Here is an 18,418-nt window from a genome sequence, read left to right on the forward strand (position 1 = left end):
TTCTTCTAAAAATGGAATAATCCTTATTTTTGAAGAGATACGCTAACTCTAGAATATAATGTACATATAAAAATGTTCATGTGGACCTATTTTTGAAGTTGCCATGTGTAAATTTAAAGCACAATATTTCATTTAAACCAATATAGGACCATGGCCCTATGAAAGAAGGGGAGAAAAAGAAAGGAGGGGAAGAAAGGTGAGACCTCCGTAAGTCACTCTAAAGCCTTTGAACCTGTTTTTTTTTCATCTATCACATTCACAGAACTTATGACCCTCAAAGTTTCACACTCAAAGATTCTGAGTCTTATTGCCCAACTATTTATAGGATATTTACTCTAAGCTATGAGTGGGAGCTAAACAAATATTAGACAATTTTATAAGGAATGCAATAAGGAACACAATGAATGAACAGAACAAGACAATGGCCAAATAACAGGTGAGAACAATAAAGGGCTCATAGGACTGTAACCTTTCCCCACCACAGGACTGTCACCTCCTTGCCCAACCAACCAGGACAACTCTGACACAGCCAACACAAACTTCAACCCAATTCTCAGCCTGCTCATTAAACTCACGGCTGCCCCTAAAAGGACTTACAGGTGCCTCAGCCAGACAACAGTGCAGAGAGACACAGCAGCAAGCCCATGCACTCCAGATTCCCAGCAAGACGACTTGCCAGTGAGGCCACAACAAAAGAATCAAACACAGGTTTATTTCTGAAATTTTATCTGTTCCCCTCAGTCTTCCAACTGGGCTACCAAAAAGCATCTGATTGCAAATATACCCAGGAAACACTGGACTGCTCCATTCAGTTCATTAGAAATTTTGGAAAGTAAACTTCAAAATCTTGGCAGATTCCAGCACTGACTTAACTTATTGTCTCTAACTGTAGAGACAACAAGGACAACATAATCTTCATAGGTAAGCTTATGTGGGTCTGTCCACACACTGCACATACACGTATATACTGACATACAACATACCAATAAAATTCTTACATGACTTAGTATTATACCTAAGAAGGTGGATTATGTGTTACAAGTTGGGAAGTGGTAGCATCAATGCTTCTTTCCAAAAACTGAAGCAAGTTTTTCAAAAGGTTTTGAAGGGGTCGGGGGTGGGAGGTTGGGTGAGCCTGGTGGTGGGAATTATGGAGGACACGTATTGCATGGAGCACTGGGTGTGGCGCATAAACAATGAATTCTGGTACACTGAAAAGAAATTTAAAAAATAAATTTAAAAAAATTAAAAATTAAAAAAGGACCGTTTTCCATCTCTTTTTTATGTAATTTCAGTTAAAGTGCTTATGAGTACAAGTTTTATTAGCTGCTTCCTCAAGTTTATAATTTAGTATATAAATGTTTCAACACATATCATAATTATAAAGTAGGTCTGATTTGTACTGAAAACTTCGCTATTTTGAAATAAATACGATTAAATGAAAATACCTGATTTTAGGTGATATTGAACAATCTCAAATGGACTGCTAAGTTGATTTGAACATCTGAACAGTAAGAGATTCACTCTGTTGCTTCTAACAAACACGAGGGTTAAGACATAGCTGAGGACATGAAGCCTATTTTAAATAGATGTCTTAAAAACAGATTTTACGGGGTGCCTGGTTGGCTCAGTGGGTTAAGCCTCTGCCTTCAGCTCAGGTCATGATCTCCGGGTCCTGGAATCGAGCCCCACATCGGGCTCTCTGCTTGGCGGGGGACCTGCTTCCCCCCTCTCTCTGCCTGCCTCTCTGTCTACTTGTGATCTCTCTCTCTGTCAAATAAATAAATAAAAATTTAAAAAACAAAAACAAAAACAAAAAAAAAACAGATTTTACACTCCCACAAAAGGTTTCCTTGTCTTGAATTCTTGTTATCTGGCAAGTTTTCCACTTCGTACTTTTTTTCTAGCCAGTGCCCTTACCAAGAAAGCTTTCAAAAGCAAGAATAGTTATGTCTGTCTTTGTCAAATAAGGAAATAGTCTATTGAAAGTACAGGTATTGTTCTAGTGAAGTGTAGCAAGTGTATGCAGAACCCAGCGGGAGTCCCTGGGATATCTGAAAACGCCAGCATCAAGGGCCAGAAAGATTGAGGTCAGAGGAAAGAAGCAATTACATGAGAACACCAATGGCACCACCGGAAAAGAAAAAGAAAGGTGAAAGAAACTGATTTACAGATGTGCCCATGCTTGATTTTATCAAATAGAACAGAAAACGTTGTAAGTCTATTGCGGAAGTGACATTTGGGTCTCTTTAAGAAACACATGTCTTTTAGGAAAATTCAAAAATTTAAAAACCACTTATATATTGCACCCATCTATGTCTCATGTATCTTTTATATATATTATATAAGTTTCCCCAGTCAACCATATGAGGTAAGTAAGTAAATTCCCTTTTAGGAATGAGGAGGCTGACTCAGAAAGGAATTATGTAAATTTTCTGAGATCACACAAGTGGTACATTACAAAGTCAGGGTGTAATTCTAGGTCTAATTTACTTTTATGTCTGGACTCTTTACTGAACTGCTTTAACTAGTAGACTTGAGAGACTACATATATGAAGAATACACACACACACACACACACACACACATATACACACACAGACACACATTTACATATGTCTGATCTATACATATATACATACATACCTCTCTATACACATACACAGATATATATAATATACAACCATGCATTCACACACAAATATATATATATTTTTAATTCATATATTATACATATACACATAGTTCTAAAATTTTTACTTCCAGATTTAAGTAAGGAATGTAGTAATCATCTACTTGACCTAGAAATGTAGATGCAAGGAACAGTTGTATGACATAGTTTTAACAACATAAATTTTAAGACAAGGGTCAGCAAACTACAGTCAACAGCCCAAATCTGCCCCAACCTCTGTTTTTCTGTTATCCACAAAGTACGGATGGTTTTTACAGTTTTCAACAGTGGGACAAAGTCAAAAGAATAGTATTTAGCAATACATGAGAATTCTGTGAAATTGAAATTTCAATGTCTACAAATAAAGTTTTATTGTAACACAGTCATGTTCATTCAACTGTGTGTCATCTAGGGCAGCTTGGCACCAAAACAGCAGAGCTCAGTAGATGTCAGAGAGACCATCTGGCCCACAAAGACTGAAATATTTATGACTACCCGGGTTCCAGAGTTAAGAAAAAACTTCCCTGCTTGGCTCTCCAACAACTGCCATTACTCTGGATAACGAGAGAGCATGTATCAAGAGCAATAGTTTGTCACTGCCAAATACAACATGTCCTACAGTCCATGTGGGAGCCTCATACTCCAGCAATGGCCTGGAGAAACCCTCCCGTGGCTTGACTTGCTTCAAGTGCATCACATGGGTACCATTTCCAATACACACTGAAGCTCATAGTATCCTTACTATTTTTTTAACGCACGATTGCAACATCCCAAAACAAAACCATAGAAAATAATCACTTGCTAGACCTCAAAACACTGTATGAAAAATTAAATCAAATTAAAAATAAAACCCAACTCATTTAGTAGTCCAATCTTCTGCAAAGAAATGGAACTACTAAGAATGTATAACCCTCCATGAAGATTCTACACGATGTTCTATTGGCACAAGAGAGTTCAGGGAAATGTCTTTGTTTGTATTTACTGAGATACACACAATTTTAGGAAAAATATCTTTGCCCTCTAAGTCAATCTGAACTGTGATTATTTGAAAAAGTTGAAAGCAAAAGTGGTTGATCAGTATGACAAAAATCACAAAGCCATCCTAGCTGCTTATTCTGGTAGAATTTTGCCACAACCCAGTATTTATTCTTTCTTTCTTTCTTTTTTTTTTTTGGACTTGGCCTGACAGAAAATATAATTAATTGTCATTATTTGCGGATTCTGTATTTGTAGATTTGCCTACTCACTAATTTATTTGAAACCCCCAAATCAATACTTGAAAAGCTTTCACAGTCATTTGCACACATGCACAGAGGGACAAAAATCTGAACTGCTCAACCAACACATCCCAGCTGAGGTCAAGCCAATTCTCTGTCTTCTGAATCGGTTCTCATTCCATAAACAAGTGTCCTTATCCCAGTCTTTTTAGTAACGCATTTTTCCTATTTTTGTGCCTTTTATTGGTGATGCTACCATTTAAAATGGCACCCAACTGCAGTGCTGAAGTGTTGTCTAGCGTTCTGAAGCGCAAGAAGGCCACTATGTGTTTCACTGAGGCATAAGTCTCTTAACACATACTGTTGTGTTAAGTCTCTTAACACAGACTGTTGGCTGAGTCTAATATGAAAAAAATCAATGATGTACATCAAGTAAGGAGTCTTTAACAGAAAGACTCATAGAACAAGGTTACGTGTGTAGATCAGTTGATGAAAATGTTGAGACCGGAGGCTCGCAGGACTAATCCCTTACTTCCTCCCATGGAAGCAACAGTTCAGTATTCATGAAATCACTAACTGTGTGTCACTAAATTAGTAAGTAAGTCACTAACTGTGACTTCACAGAACATAACAACCATGAATGAAAATCAGCGGCATGAGTGTGCTTGGGTTCACACTGAGTCCCCATTTCTATCAAGGTACTCGGGCACAGGAAGGACACAATACTCATTTTTACTGAGGGCTCCCAGATAACATCTGCAGTCATGGGATGTAAAGAAATGTAGAATAAGGAGAATCAATATCCATTCAATATTTCAACAAATAACATCTCAGGAGACAAGATGTTGGATCCCAGAGTCTCTGGAGCCTACAGGGATAGCCATTTGCTCTCAGGTAGGAAACAAGCCGTTAAACCACTAACTAGCGCTCGTGAAAAGCCATCTTGGAGGTTGGCCTGGGAGGGGCTTGGCATCAGGCTATCCTTCAGATGTCTGCCAACCAGGAGATGAAAGCAGTTTAACACGGCGGCATCCCTGATCCTCCCTGCTTCAGTGAAGGGCAAAATTAGATTTCCATGCCACCACTTTTCCTTGCTATGTGTGAGCAAAGAAAAGGGGTTTGCTTACCAACACAAATACTCACCACGGAAAATGTGTTGGTGGAAGTCATCTGTCAATTCCCTAGGACAAAGGGGATTAAATAGTATACATCTGGTCTCCCTCATCAAACCTGGGAGACCCTTTCTGGTTTTCATTAAAAAAAAAAAAAAAAAAAAAAAAAAAAAAAAAAAAAGAGGAGACAAACCCAAGAAAAACCAATTCACAAAAACCTATATAGTAAAAGAAAACTTTCTCTAACAATAAGAGCGAAAGCTGAACCACAACCTACATGACTTTAAGAAATCAGCAAGGAAGTGGGGCACCTGGGTGACTCAGTGGGTTAAAGCCTCTGCCTTCGGCTCAGGTCATGATCCCAGGGTCCTGGGATGGAGCCCCACATTGGGCTCTCTGCTCAGCAGGGAGCCTGCTTCCTCCTCTCTCTGCCTGCTTCTCTGCCTACTTGTGATCTCTGTCTGTCAAATGAATAAAATATTTTAAAAAAATCAGCAAGAAAGTGTTGAATTATTTGTTTATGTGGACATATTAACCGACTCAAGAAAAAGGCCACTTTCCCAAGTTAAAGGTATTCAAAGGACTGCAAGATTCCCCTTGGAGTGAATTACTGGTGCTTGGTCACCCCTATTCATTCCACTCATTCTTTCATGACTTCATCTACTTTTCAACCAAAAAACACGACTTTCCTCACTTTTCTTTCTTGTTTTTTTTTTCTTTCATGTTTTAAAAAGAACAAGTATTCTTCTCAAATCTTTTCTAACAATAGCTCAAATATTCATTCTATAAAATAGGATATGGAAGAAATTTAGGTTGAGGAAAAAAATAGGAAAGTTATAAAGAAAAGTGCAGATAAGCAAGAAGCAACAGACCACAGAGAAGTATGAGATGTTAATTCAGAACAAGTCCTTATCCTTGATCATCAAATACTAACTACAACCTGAGAAGGAAACTTAGAGATGTGGTAAGATCTTAACAATAAATAAAAATAGTACCTTTGAAGGTGAAAAACCATTACCTGAATTGATTCACTTCCCATATGCAGTTCTAGGTGCATAGTAACATGAGAGCCAAATGTGTTCCCATGGATTTCTTAAAACATACTGTTCCTCTTCTTTTAGCAAAGAATGCAGAGGACAGGGACTTCCCGTAAAGGCAGCAGAGTAGGAGGACCCTAAGCTCACCTTGTCCCATGGATACAACTCAGTAACACCCAATCAACGTAAATAACCCAGAAGACAACGGAAGACTGGCAGGACAGACTCTCCACAGCTAACTACAGAGAAGACGTCACATTAAGAGGTAGGAAGTGTAGGGGGCTACTAAACACACAGTCATCACACTCTTATGTGCAAGGTACGATGTATCCACCCCTGTAAGTTCGACATGTCCATCTTTCTGGGGAAAGGTGGATTGCTAAAGTTTGAGCCTGCGACCACCCCCAGTTGCCAGCACCCAGGGGGTTTCCAAATTCTCCTGTCCTGTGTTATCTGCTTCTCTTGTGGCCAATTTATCTGAGTTTGGTCAGGAACAGTAGAGGCAGACCCAGCTAGGAGCTGTAATTCTCACCTATCCAGTTTCTTGGGCATCCCCAGGTGCGGGATGTGGAACAGTTGCCCAGGACAGCTCCCAAGTCTCACTCATTCTTTCCCGATTTAGTAGCTGTGACAAGTGGATGGATGACAGTTTTTGGTGAGACAGCCAGGAAGGGCATGTTGCTTGGGTGGGTGATCACCCTCACAGACTCCTGACCAGGTGGGTACCTCAATCCCCCGCTATGGCTGGGCTGCTTCCAAGGAGCAGGCAGCCAAGGGAAATCCCAGTGGTTGTCCCAAGACCGCCTGTGAGGGAAGGTCTGTATCCTGCCTTTGCTGACCCAACTTTCACTTCTTGCATGATTTGAAAAGAGAAATGGATTTGGGAAGCAATGACTTTGGGTTTCTGAAGTTAGACCAGTGCTGACCAGAATGCTCTGATTTCTACTCTAGGGCTAAACGGTCCAACACTTGGTACCCAGCAGTGTGAAATCGTGATTGTACAACTCATTGTCCCCAACTTCGTCTCACCGAGGAATTCGGCTTCCTTTGGCGGGAATCTGAAAAAGGACTCTGTTTGGTTTGGTTTCTTTCATTTCCTACTCATTCCTTTCTTCCCTTTCTGGGGTGGGAAACACTACTTCTGTCCTCTCTGACAGTCCCTTGGGGGACACTCTGGCAGCACTATCCACATATGAGCCAATGACAAACAAGATGATTTTTTTTTTTTATTGCAACACTGCATGGCCTACATACATACTAGAATGAGAAAAAAAAATGGGTCTCTAAATTACCATCCTATCCTCCAATTAGAATTATTTTGTCAAAGATCTGGTAAATGAAATGAAATTCCCTATGTTCAGATTTTTAAACTGTTAAGTAATAAATATTCAGCCCATAAAGGCTCTAAGCTCATGATGCAAAGACAGAGGTTAAAGCGGGTGAGGACAGTGGGCCTACTGAGAGAAAGCTGGGGTAAATGTGTGTGAGAACAGCAGGTCAAACAAGGAAAAAAATGAGAAACTCAGATTGTTACAATCTTCAAATCCCCTGCCCTGGGAATTCTACTGGCCCCAAATGTGGATAATCACAGAGCCCCATCTACCTCAGTTTCTCTTCTTCCTTGCTATGCCCTGGGAGGCAGGAATGGTCTCCCTTTTCAAGACCTTACAGGACACCAAATGTGGTCAGGAGGCACCCCGATTTGGAACGGGGCGGTTCCTTTGTAGCATTATCCTGCAGGAGTGAATCCCCAGAGACAGCCTACCAGAAACTATTGGACACAGACACCTTTCTCTAAGTCAGACCTTTTAAATTGGAAAAAAGTCAAACCACACTTTATAGAGAGGATCCTCAGAAAATGTCTGAATGGTTCACTACTATTCTTGCCACGGATAAGCCTCCTTAGGCAGCTAGCCAGACTCTGTGAAGTAGGCTCCTTACAGCCAATTAGCAACTCCTAGTAAGTGAATGATGAAGCCCATGAGGAGGTTTGGCACGTGTATGATAAAAAAAAAAAAAAAAACCCAGGTAATACCCCCTTACTGGCAGGGGCAGTCCTGGTGGCCAGACCTGGTTGGGACCCAACTGTTGCTGAAGATGAACCACTTGGTGAACCACTGCTGAAGGTGTTATGTTAATGGGACTAAAGTGAGGGGTGCTGAAGCAAAAAAGGCTTACTAAAGTCAAGGAAATTCAAAAAAAATTAAATGATGATCCCTCCGAGTTTCTGGAGAGGATTTATCAAGTCTATCAAAAATATACCAATGAGGATCCTGAGGCTCTTGAAAATCTGAGAATGATTAATGTAACTTCCTTGGACAAAGTGCCCTTGATATAGGAAAGAGGTTCTAGAAGGTCGAGAGAGCAGCAGCCATGAATTCTCAATTGGCAGACCTTGCTTCTAAGGTATTCAATTTGAGGGAGGAAAAGTGTGTGAAACGAGCTGCTCTGTTTCCCACAGCCCAGAGTCGACAAGAAAAATGGAGAAAATGAACCATATTTTGAAAAAGTCCATCACAAAGCTGTGTCAAGAAACTCATTTAACATGAGATAGGGAACTGCTGCTCGCCCTTCTCCACATAGGGGTGGCACCTCAGTATGGGCTCTGAGGGGGCTCCTATGGAACTCCATATGGAAGATCACTCCTGGCCCCCACCCACATAGAGGGAGAAACAAAAATTAAACAATCTGTACAACACTTGAACCAAAATATTAACCATAATTCATTGTTTGCTTCCTCGAGGATGGCCTCCTTGCTGGAAGGACCATTGCACACATTTCAATTTGGGGACAAGCTCTTCTTAAAAACTTGGAAAGGACATAGACTTGACCAAAAATTAACTGACAAATGGGTTGGACCTTATGATGTCCTACAAGCCACCACTTCCTCCCTGAAATTAGGCAAAGTGAACCTGTGGATACATCACCCAAGAGTTAAACAGTGCCCATTAGTAGAAAAGGAGGAGATAGAAGAGACCACCAAACTCTCCTACTGGGAAAGTCACTCTAATTAGGACTTAAAATACCTCTTTAGAAAAGAGAACACATAACCACTATGTTTATCCTGTGCACTATATTAATCATGTCTTTTTTCTCCCTAGGTTGGAAAGATAACACTAGTTTGTGTAACTCAGCATTTGCCCTCAACTACATGTGTTGTCAAGTGTTGGAAATGCCACCCAAAAACCCAATTGGTATTGGACCAAGCTTATGATCCCTCAGGAGTTCCCAAGGGGAACAGATGTCCAATCCTTAAGGCCCAGACAATAATGTATAGGGTTAGAATCGCTAGATTTTCCCAAGATGATCAGAAGGCACCCCTGTGTGTTACAGTCCCTCTCCTTATGATACGAAAGGAGGTAATTTCCAGAACACAAAAAAACAGGCATATATTCCCCCAATCAGATACCACATGAAGCCAAAAAGGACAAACTCCCTATGTGTAAGCAACAGTCTATTTCTTTTCCAGCTATGGGCAATATTCACAGCCAGGTTCAGCTGGGCAGAGACTGGATGGAACGAGCTGCCCATTTGGTAGACCGATTCTCCCTTTTGTCTTTGTACTCTTGGCTGGGTTTGTCTTTATTTGAAAATTAGATGGAGTCCCCTGGGCCACGGACTGTGCTACAAATTCTATCCTGAAACACTATATCTGGTCATTTGGGTGACTGCCTTCTCCCTCCACACTCCTCAAGAAACTAAGCACTGGGCCAGCTCCCTGAAGGTATTTACCAGACTAGGTTATGGCCTCCCAGGGAATATCCCTGATGGGAATGCATATTTCTGTGGTTATACATTGTTGCCATGGCAGGGGTCGGGGTGGGGGGGAGTGGTTGTTGCATATGAACACATGCTTCGCAACTTATCCTGAGTTCTAACCAGTGTGGCTAATGATCATAAATCATTCGATTCCCCTGCTAAGGTCATTGTGGATAACCGTATGGCTCTAGCGTATATTCAAGCCAAGCAATGGGGAATTTGTGTCGTTATTCATTCTTCTTGCTGGGTCCATATTAATGCTTCATCAGAGGTAGAAGTAAGCATCAAGAAAACTAGGTGACTAGGCACCTGGGTGGCTCAGTTGGTTGGGCATCTGCCTTCTGCTCAGGTGGTGATCCCAGGGTCCTGGGATCGAGTTCCATGTTGGGCTCCATGCTTAGTGGGGAGCCTGCTTCTCCCCCTCCCTCTGCCCCTCTTCTCCACACTCATGCTCTCTCACTTGCTCTTACTCTATCTCAAATAAGTAAATAAAATCTTAAACCAAAAAAAAAAAAAAAAAAAAAGAAGAAGAAGAAAAGAAAAGAAAACTAGGTGGCAAGAAAAATAATCAAAATGGGCTTGGCTATTCTACTCTCAGGAGCAGGGTTCTATTTGGGATTCAGGCTCACCTTGTGGTGTGTACCTAAGCTATATTCTTTCAATTCACATGCTTTAATGAGTCAGAATTAATTAATACAGCAACAGGTACTTTCCTTCCACTTTGAAAAACACCTCCATCTTCCTTGTCCAGCAAGAAGAAGCTGGATTGAGAATGGCTGCCATATTCCCATAAAAATGGAAGGAAACATTGGCAGTGGGGCATGGTCAGCAAGCACTCTTGCTCAATTATAGCCCCAACAGTCCAACCCAGAAATAGACCTCTTAATTCATACTCTGAAACCCACTGTTCTAATTTATTTTTTAAATTTATATTATTTTTTTATTCTGATTTAATTAACATACTTTGCTACATTAGTTTCAGGTATACAAGAGTGATTCAAAAATTCCATATATTATTCATGTTAAGTGTGTCTCTTAATCCTCTTTACCTACTTCGCCCATCCCCCACCCACCTCTCCTTTGGCAACCCCAGTTTGTTCTCTATAGTTAAGAGTCTGCTTTTTGCTTTGCCTCTTGTTTTCCTTTCTTCATTTGAATTAAATGAATTCAAATTCCACATATGAGTGAAGTCCTATGGTATTTGTTTTTCTCTGGTTTATTTCGCTTAGTGATATATCCTCTTTCATGCATGTTGCTGCAAATGGCAAGATGCCATTCTTTTTTAAGGCTGTGTAATATTCCATAGTGTATATCTACTACATCTTTATCAATTCATCAATCAATGGGCACTTGAGCTGATTTCATATCTTGACTATTGTAAATAATGCTGCAAAAACACAGGGGTACATATTTTATGAATTAGTTTTTTTGTTTGTTTTCTTTGGGTAAATATGTAGTAATGGAATTACTGGATCATATGGTAATTCCATTTTTAATCTTTTGAGGAGCCACTGTTTTGCACAGTGGCTGCACTAATTTGCATTCCCACCAACAGTACATGAAGGTTTCTTTTTTCTTTTTTTTTTTAAGATTTTGTTATTTATTTAATTTGACAGATAGAGATCACAAGTAGACAGAGAGGCAGGCAGAGAGAGGAGGAAGCAGGCTCCCTGCTGACCAGGGAGCCCAATGCAGGGCTTGATCCCAAGACCCTGGGGCTATGACCTGAGCCAAAGGCAGAGGCTTTAACCCACTGAGCCATCCAGGTGCCCCAAAGGTTTCTTTTTCTCCACATTCTCACCAACACTTGTTTCTTGTGTTTTTGATTTCAACCATTCTGACAGGTGTAAGGTGATACCTCATTGTGAGTTTGATTTGCATTTCTCTGATGACTAGTGATGTTGAACATCTTTCCATGTGTCTGTTGGCCATCTGGATGTCTTCTTTGGACAAACATCTCTTAATGTCCTCTGCTCATTTTTTAATTGGGTTATTTGGCTTTTTGGTGTTGAGTTGTATAAGTTCTTTATATATTTTGGATATTAACCTTTTACTGTAAATATCCTTGGCAAATATCTTCTCCCATTCAGTAGGTTGTTTTTATTATTATTATTGTTGTTGTAGTTGTTGTTGTTTCCTTTACTGTACAAAAGCTTTTTATTTTGATGTAGTCCCAATAGTTTGTTTTTGCTTTTGTTTCCTTTGCCTCAGGAAATATATCTACAAAAATGTTGTTAAGGTCAATGTCAGAGAAATTACTGCCTATGCTCTCTTTTAGGACTTTTATAATTTCAGCTCTCACATTCATGTCCTTAATCCATTTTGAGTTTATTTTTTGTGTATGGTGTAAGAAAGTGGTCCAGCTTCATTCTCTTGCATGTAGCTATCCAGTTTTCTGAACACTATTTGTTGAAGAGACTACTTCTCTCCCCATTGCGTATTCTTCCTTTCAAAGATTAATTGACCATATAAGCATGGGTTTCTTTCTGGGGTTTCTGTTCATTTCATTGGTCTATGTGTCTATTTTTGTGCCAGTACCATATTGTTTTGATTACTACAGCTTTGTAGCATAACTTAAAATCTGGAATTGTGATGCCTCCAGCTTTGCCTTCTTTTTCAAGATTGCTTTGGCTGTCCAGGATCTTTTTTGGTTCCATACAAATTCTAGGGCTGTTTGTTCTAGTTCTGTGAAAAATGCTGTTGGTATTCTGATAGGGACTACATTAAATCTGTAGATTGCTTTGGGTGATATCAGCATTTTAACAATATTAATTCTTCCAATCCATGAGCATGGAATCCCTATTCTCATTTTTTATTCTTTTTTCTTTCTCCTATTCACCTTGATTGCTTTCCATTCCTCTTGTATTCTAGTTCACTGACTTGTTCTTCTGCTTCCTTGAATCTGCTATTTATTCCCTCTAGTGTATTTTTAATTTCAGTTATTGAGTTCTTCTTCTCTGATTGGCTCTTTTTTACATTTTCTATCTCCTTGTTGAGGGTCTCACTGAGGTTCTCCACTCTTTTCTCATGGCCATTACTTTAAATTCTCTAACAGGCACATTGCTTATCTCTATTTCGTTTCACTCTCTTGCCATGATTTTGTCCTGTTCTTTCATCTGGGAGATGGTCCTCTAACTCTTCATTTTGTCTAACTCTGTGTTTCTATGTTTTAAGAAAGTCAGCTACATCTCATGCTCTTGAAAATAGTGGCCTTATGAACAAGAGGCCTTGTACTGCTCTGTGCTGCAATGTCCCCTGTGGATCAGAACCTGGCCCTTCAGGGGTGTCTCTTGTTTGTGAGCCATGCCGTTGTGGCTGAGCTGCATTTTCCTTCAGTCCAGTCACCTGTAGTAGCTCCCTCTTCCTGTGGTGGGCAGGGTTTGGTCCCTATGCTTGTTAAGGCCCCCAGTTTGGGGCTGCCTTGGGCTTGAGTTGGGTCAGAACAGATGTTTGTCAGAGCTACAGTCACACCAAGTAGTAGGGTGCTTTCCCTGCACTGTCCCCTGATAGGCTTTCATTGGTGGGCGGAGCCTGTCCGCCAACCGCATGTCTGCCCTCAGCCTGATGCTGGGGCCATAGGTGAACTGGTGTGTGTTGTTATCTCCCCCTCTCCCACAGTCAGGAGTCACTCTGGAATGGTGTTGGCCCCTGCCGGGGCTGCTTGCATACAGTCATGCCTCTGGCACTGCTGAGGAACTGTATCCTACAGAGGGCAGGTTAGAAGGGACATGTCCACAGGAGAACACAAAGCCAGGGCATGTGGTGTTAGCAAGGTCTCTACAGGTGTGCTTGCAGGAGCCAGTTTGGAGAACTGTGGCCTCTTCTCCACAGTTAGCTATGTAGAGCCCATTCTGTCAGTCTTCAAGTCATTTTCTGGTTATTTACACTAATTTAGGTTTTCTCTAGGCTTATCCATGGGATGAGGGGAGCTTGGGATTCCCCCCTACTTCACCATCTTCCCCAGAATCTACTTCTTTTGGCCTACCCGCCTAGTCTTGTGATCAAACTTATTTGAGGCACTGATGAAAATATTTTGCAATAACTGGAACATTCCAACCACCAGACCAAAATGCCTTGATAGCAGCAAAATGCCCAGAAGACCACATCCCACATGTCCCCTTCCCTGCCCACGATCACCCACTGAACACATAGTGACCCCCATCCATAATCAAGTGCTCTCTGCCCGCTCTCTTGCACGTAGCCTGGATTCTCTCCCAGTGAAACTCTAGGTGTCCATCTTGTGGGCAGACCGACCAGTTGTTAAGGTTTGAGCTTACCACCTCCCCAGGCTGTTGGCACCCAGCATAAATTTCTCCCTTTCTCTTTTCCAAACTTTCTCTGGAGTTATTGGCTTCTCTTGTGAGGAGTCCATCCAAGTGTGTTGGGCAACAATGTTGGCAAGCCCAGCCAGGGATGATGCTCTGGATTTGTCCAGGCCCCTCAGGATTTCCTGGGATAGAGCAGTTGGTCACAGCTGTGCTCAGAGATCATCTATTTGTTTCTGAGTTAGTGGCTATGACAGATTGGTCTGTGATACGCGCAACAAAGGCAGATAGAGCTGATGTTTTCAGATTAGCCTTCCAGGACTTTCTAGCAAATTAAGTGGGCTGAAGGCAAATACAGCAAAGAATCAAAGGTTGCTGGATAGGGAATAAAGCCTGGAGTTTAATGTAAAAGATGGAATGACCCAGTCATTCCTACTCCCTCAGCTGCTCATCTACCAGGAAAAATATCAGACTGGTAACGGGTGGATCAAGGTTTAACTTCTGGCAAAGTCCAAGATCCTTCACGTCCTCACTACACAGAGAACTCAGAACAGGTCTTAGGGTCCCGGGACCCTTCTGTACCTCTAAGAATTTGTTTGAATTGGGAGACTCTAGAGAAATAGTAAGACTGTCATCATTCTGACTCGGTCCTCACATTCCCTCTTACCACCTCCCACTTGCTCCCAGCCCAACCCCTTTCGTAAGAGGCACGGGGAAAGGACTTCAAAGCCATCTATGCATTTTTTTTTCTTGTCAAAGCAACCACTTACCTTAAAGATCACTGCTTCCCTTGCCTCTGACTGGATTCATTACCACTATATTCCAAAAGCAGGGAGAAGGCATGAATAGGTGATTCTCCAGGCATCTCTGGTTACAGGCAGGGTTAGAAACCCTGAGAAATAGAGAGATAGCCTCCAGAAATTTGAGGGATGGGAAAGAATAAAGAGAAGAGAAAGATACAGAATCAAAGTGGAATCCTCTCTCTCTCTCTTTTCATTAGCACAATAAAGCAAGAAGGTGCTTGGGAGAGGAAAATACTATTGGTAACATGGCAGAAAGTCAAGGTCTAAATCAAAGGAAGTGGTCCCGTAGCCCTGGTGCCCTTAGGAGAACAAGCAGCCAGCACTGCTCACTGCTGCCGCCCAACAGAGGAGCAGGTTCTAAGTAGCAGCAATTAGGACAAACAGTAATTAAGAAATTAAATATGTGTTAATCACCAAATACTTGACAATTTATATTTTAACGAACAGCAATTAACCTACAATTAGGTGCATTCCATGCAGGTTACCATTGTGATTTGTACTTGCAGGATACTATTCTCCTAAAAATAGGACAAGCCACACAGAAGGACTGCTATGGTGAGAACAGTTTGCTAAGAAACATTTTGAAACTCTAAATGCCAAGTTAAGATAACTTTAGGGGAAAGACTAAGAAAAGGAAAGATGCTCAAGGAAACTTACTATCGAGCAAAAGGGCTTGGGACAGTTGTGTCTACTTTTAGAGAAACCTCTCCAAATACAACAACTGCAAAACTCAGACTCTAAGTTGAGAAATACCAAATGGGTAGTAGCCAAAACCCAATGGGCATCCCCAACCAAAAATGAGAGTAAAGACAGGACAAAGGTAAGGAGCCCAGTGTGTCTGTCCCCAAGATGGGAGGTACTTGGAGCACCTGCTTCCCATGGTAGAGAGTCCAGAGCATGCTGGTACCAGAAACACTCAGGAAACCTCACCTCATTTTTTTTTTTTTTAAGGATTTTTAAAAAAGATTTATTTATTTATTTAATTATTTATTTATTTGACACAGAGAGAGAGGGAGATCACAACAAGAGAGGCAGGCAGAGGGAGAGGGGGAAGCAGGCTCCCCATTGAGCAGAGAGCCTGATGCGGGGCTTGATCCCAGGACCCTGAGATCATGACCTGAGCCAAAGGCAGAGGCTTAATCCACTAAGCCTTGCATTTTTGTATGACAGTAAGTTCTGGGATGTTCTGGGGGGAAAGAAATCTGGTTCACTTTATTTCACCTAGTTTCATGGAAGGATTCATTTCCGTAACCCCTTTTCACTGAGGTCCTTCTGCCTTTCCACTAAACACATTTAAGGAGTGACTTAGGGAGAAAGCACTCAGATATTAGCTATTTCCCTTCTTCTACCATAATCTTAATCTCAATAAACTACTACTATTTGTGGAAAGGCTAGAACATCCTAAATGTGCTTTTCCATTCCTCTTTAAACCCTGCACGGCCTTTATATTTAGTCCCATAATTACTGAATTTCCATAAGTTTAAGTCAGTTGCCCAAACTTATAAGTAGACAAGGCTGATACTTAAATCAGTTCTGTTTAACCCAAACCATATGTTCTACTATACTATGATGTTACCCAATTCCAAATAATATTATAATATGAAATATCTTTAAAACAGTTAATTCATCAATCCTAACTCATTATATCAAAGCTACTTAATAAAATGTGAAAAGCATCTTTTAGAAATAAAGTGCTATATCAACATAAGATATTTTAATTTTAATATACTAATATTTCAAGTATATGTTCACTCTATATTAGTGTCTTAGATCTCTCTAATGTATCTTGCAGTCTGAATTCTCTAATGTAGAGGTGATGTCTGGGGGGAAAGCAGACTCCCTGTGCAGGGAGACAGGGTCTCTCAAGGGTCCTGCTTCCTTCAGATGTTCATATCCTACTATCTTGTCCTCAGTTTTCTAGCCCAGAAATGGCCTGTTTCCTAAAAAGGCATCATTTAGATATTGACTATTACGAACCATGTTCACGTGACAACAGAATAATAGTTCTTATATTTTGTGATTCAAAATGTAATACTGTTGAACCTTGAACAACATGGGCATGAACTGTGTGAGTCTACTTACACCTGGAATTTTTTCAGTAATGACAGAACAGCACTACAAACTTATCTCATTTTTGAAGTGAAAGACCTGTACTCTGAAAACTATGAAGCCCTGATGAAAGAAATTAAAGATGACACAAACAAATGGAAAGATATCCCATGCTCATGGATTGGAAGAATTAATATTGCTAAATGTCCATATTACCCAAAGCAATCTATGGATTTAATGCAATCCCTACAAAAATACCAACAAAATATTCACAAAACTAAAAAAATAATACTAAAATTTCTATGGAACCACAAAAGACCCCCAAAAAGCAATCTTGAGAAAGAAGAGAGCTGGAGATATCACAATTTCAGATTTCAAGCAATACTACAAAGCTATAGTAATCAAAACAGTGTGGCACTAGCACAAAAACAGACACATAGATCAATGGAATGGGATAGAACCCAGAAAGAAACCACACCTATATGGTCAATTAATACATAACAAAGGAGGCAAGACTATATAATGGGGAAAGTCTCTTCAAAAAATGGTACTGGGAAAGCTGGATAGCTACATGCAAAAAAAAAGAGCTGGAGAAGATACTGGCCCACTTTCTAACACCATACACACAAAAAGAAATTCAAAATGGATTAAAGACCTAAATGTGAGACCTGAAATCCTTATGATTTTCTTAATAACATTTTTTTCTAGTATATAAGTACTATAGTACTTATAGCATACATGTGTTTTAATCAACTGTTTATGTTATTGGTAAGGCTTCCGATCAACAGTAGGTTATTAGTCAAGTTTTGGGGGAGTCAAAGTTACACATGGATTTTCCAGTGTATGGGGGATTGGTGCTCTTAACATCTACATTGTTAACTGTAGTCACACAGAGCAGACTCATGTCCTTAGATGAGCACAGAACTTCTTACAGATAAATATCTTTGGGAAATTAGTGCAAAAGTACATGGGCTCATAGGCATGACTCACATTTTTTTTAAAGATTGTATTTATTTATTTGACAGAGACATAGCGAAAGAGGAAACACAGCAGGCGGATTGGGAGAGGGGGAAGCAGGCTTCCCGCCGAGCAGACAGCCAGATGCAAGGCTCCATCTCAGGACCCTGGGATCATGACCTGAGCCAAAGGCAGACACCCAAAGACTGAGCCACCCAGGTACCCCGGCATGATTCATATTTTATGAGCATTAGGATATGACAGCCCTCTCCTCAGTAAAGGTGTGTTAGCTCAGTGTGCTGAGGACCACACTATGCAAGGAAGCTCCTTCCTTGAGTAGTGCTGTCCATGCACAGAGAACTGATTTTTCTAGCTTTTTTCTGGTCATCTCCAGTTAGGTTGACACCTTGGGCCAGGGGTGGAAATAGGCTTTGCTAGGCGTTTTCCTTCTTCTTCACCTTTGTCAATATAGTTTGTCTTTCTCATCCCAACTGGGAAACATCATTCAGGTCTTACATGGTGATTTTAAGGCCCATTGCTTAGTGTCT

The 18,418-nt window shown here is 40.7% G+C and overlaps 1 protein-coding gene across 2 annotated transcripts in view; it reads right to left on the reverse strand.

Annotated features, from left to right (window-relative positions):
* The window catches only part of LOC111142547 (protein tyrosine phosphatase, receptor type M), a 769,091-nt gene that overhangs the window by 450,607 nt on the left and 300,066 nt on the right, over window positions 1-18,418 (reverse strand). The window lies entirely within an intron of this gene.

The sequence above is a fragment of the Enhydra lutris genome, unplaced genomic scaffold (genome assembly GCF_002288905.1).
Source record: "Enhydra lutris kenyoni isolate GAN:26980312 unplaced genomic scaffold, ASM228890v2 scaffoldscaffold8, whole genome shotgun sequence".
NCBI lineage: Eukaryota > Metazoa > Chordata > Mammalia > Carnivora > Mustelidae > Enhydra > Enhydra lutris.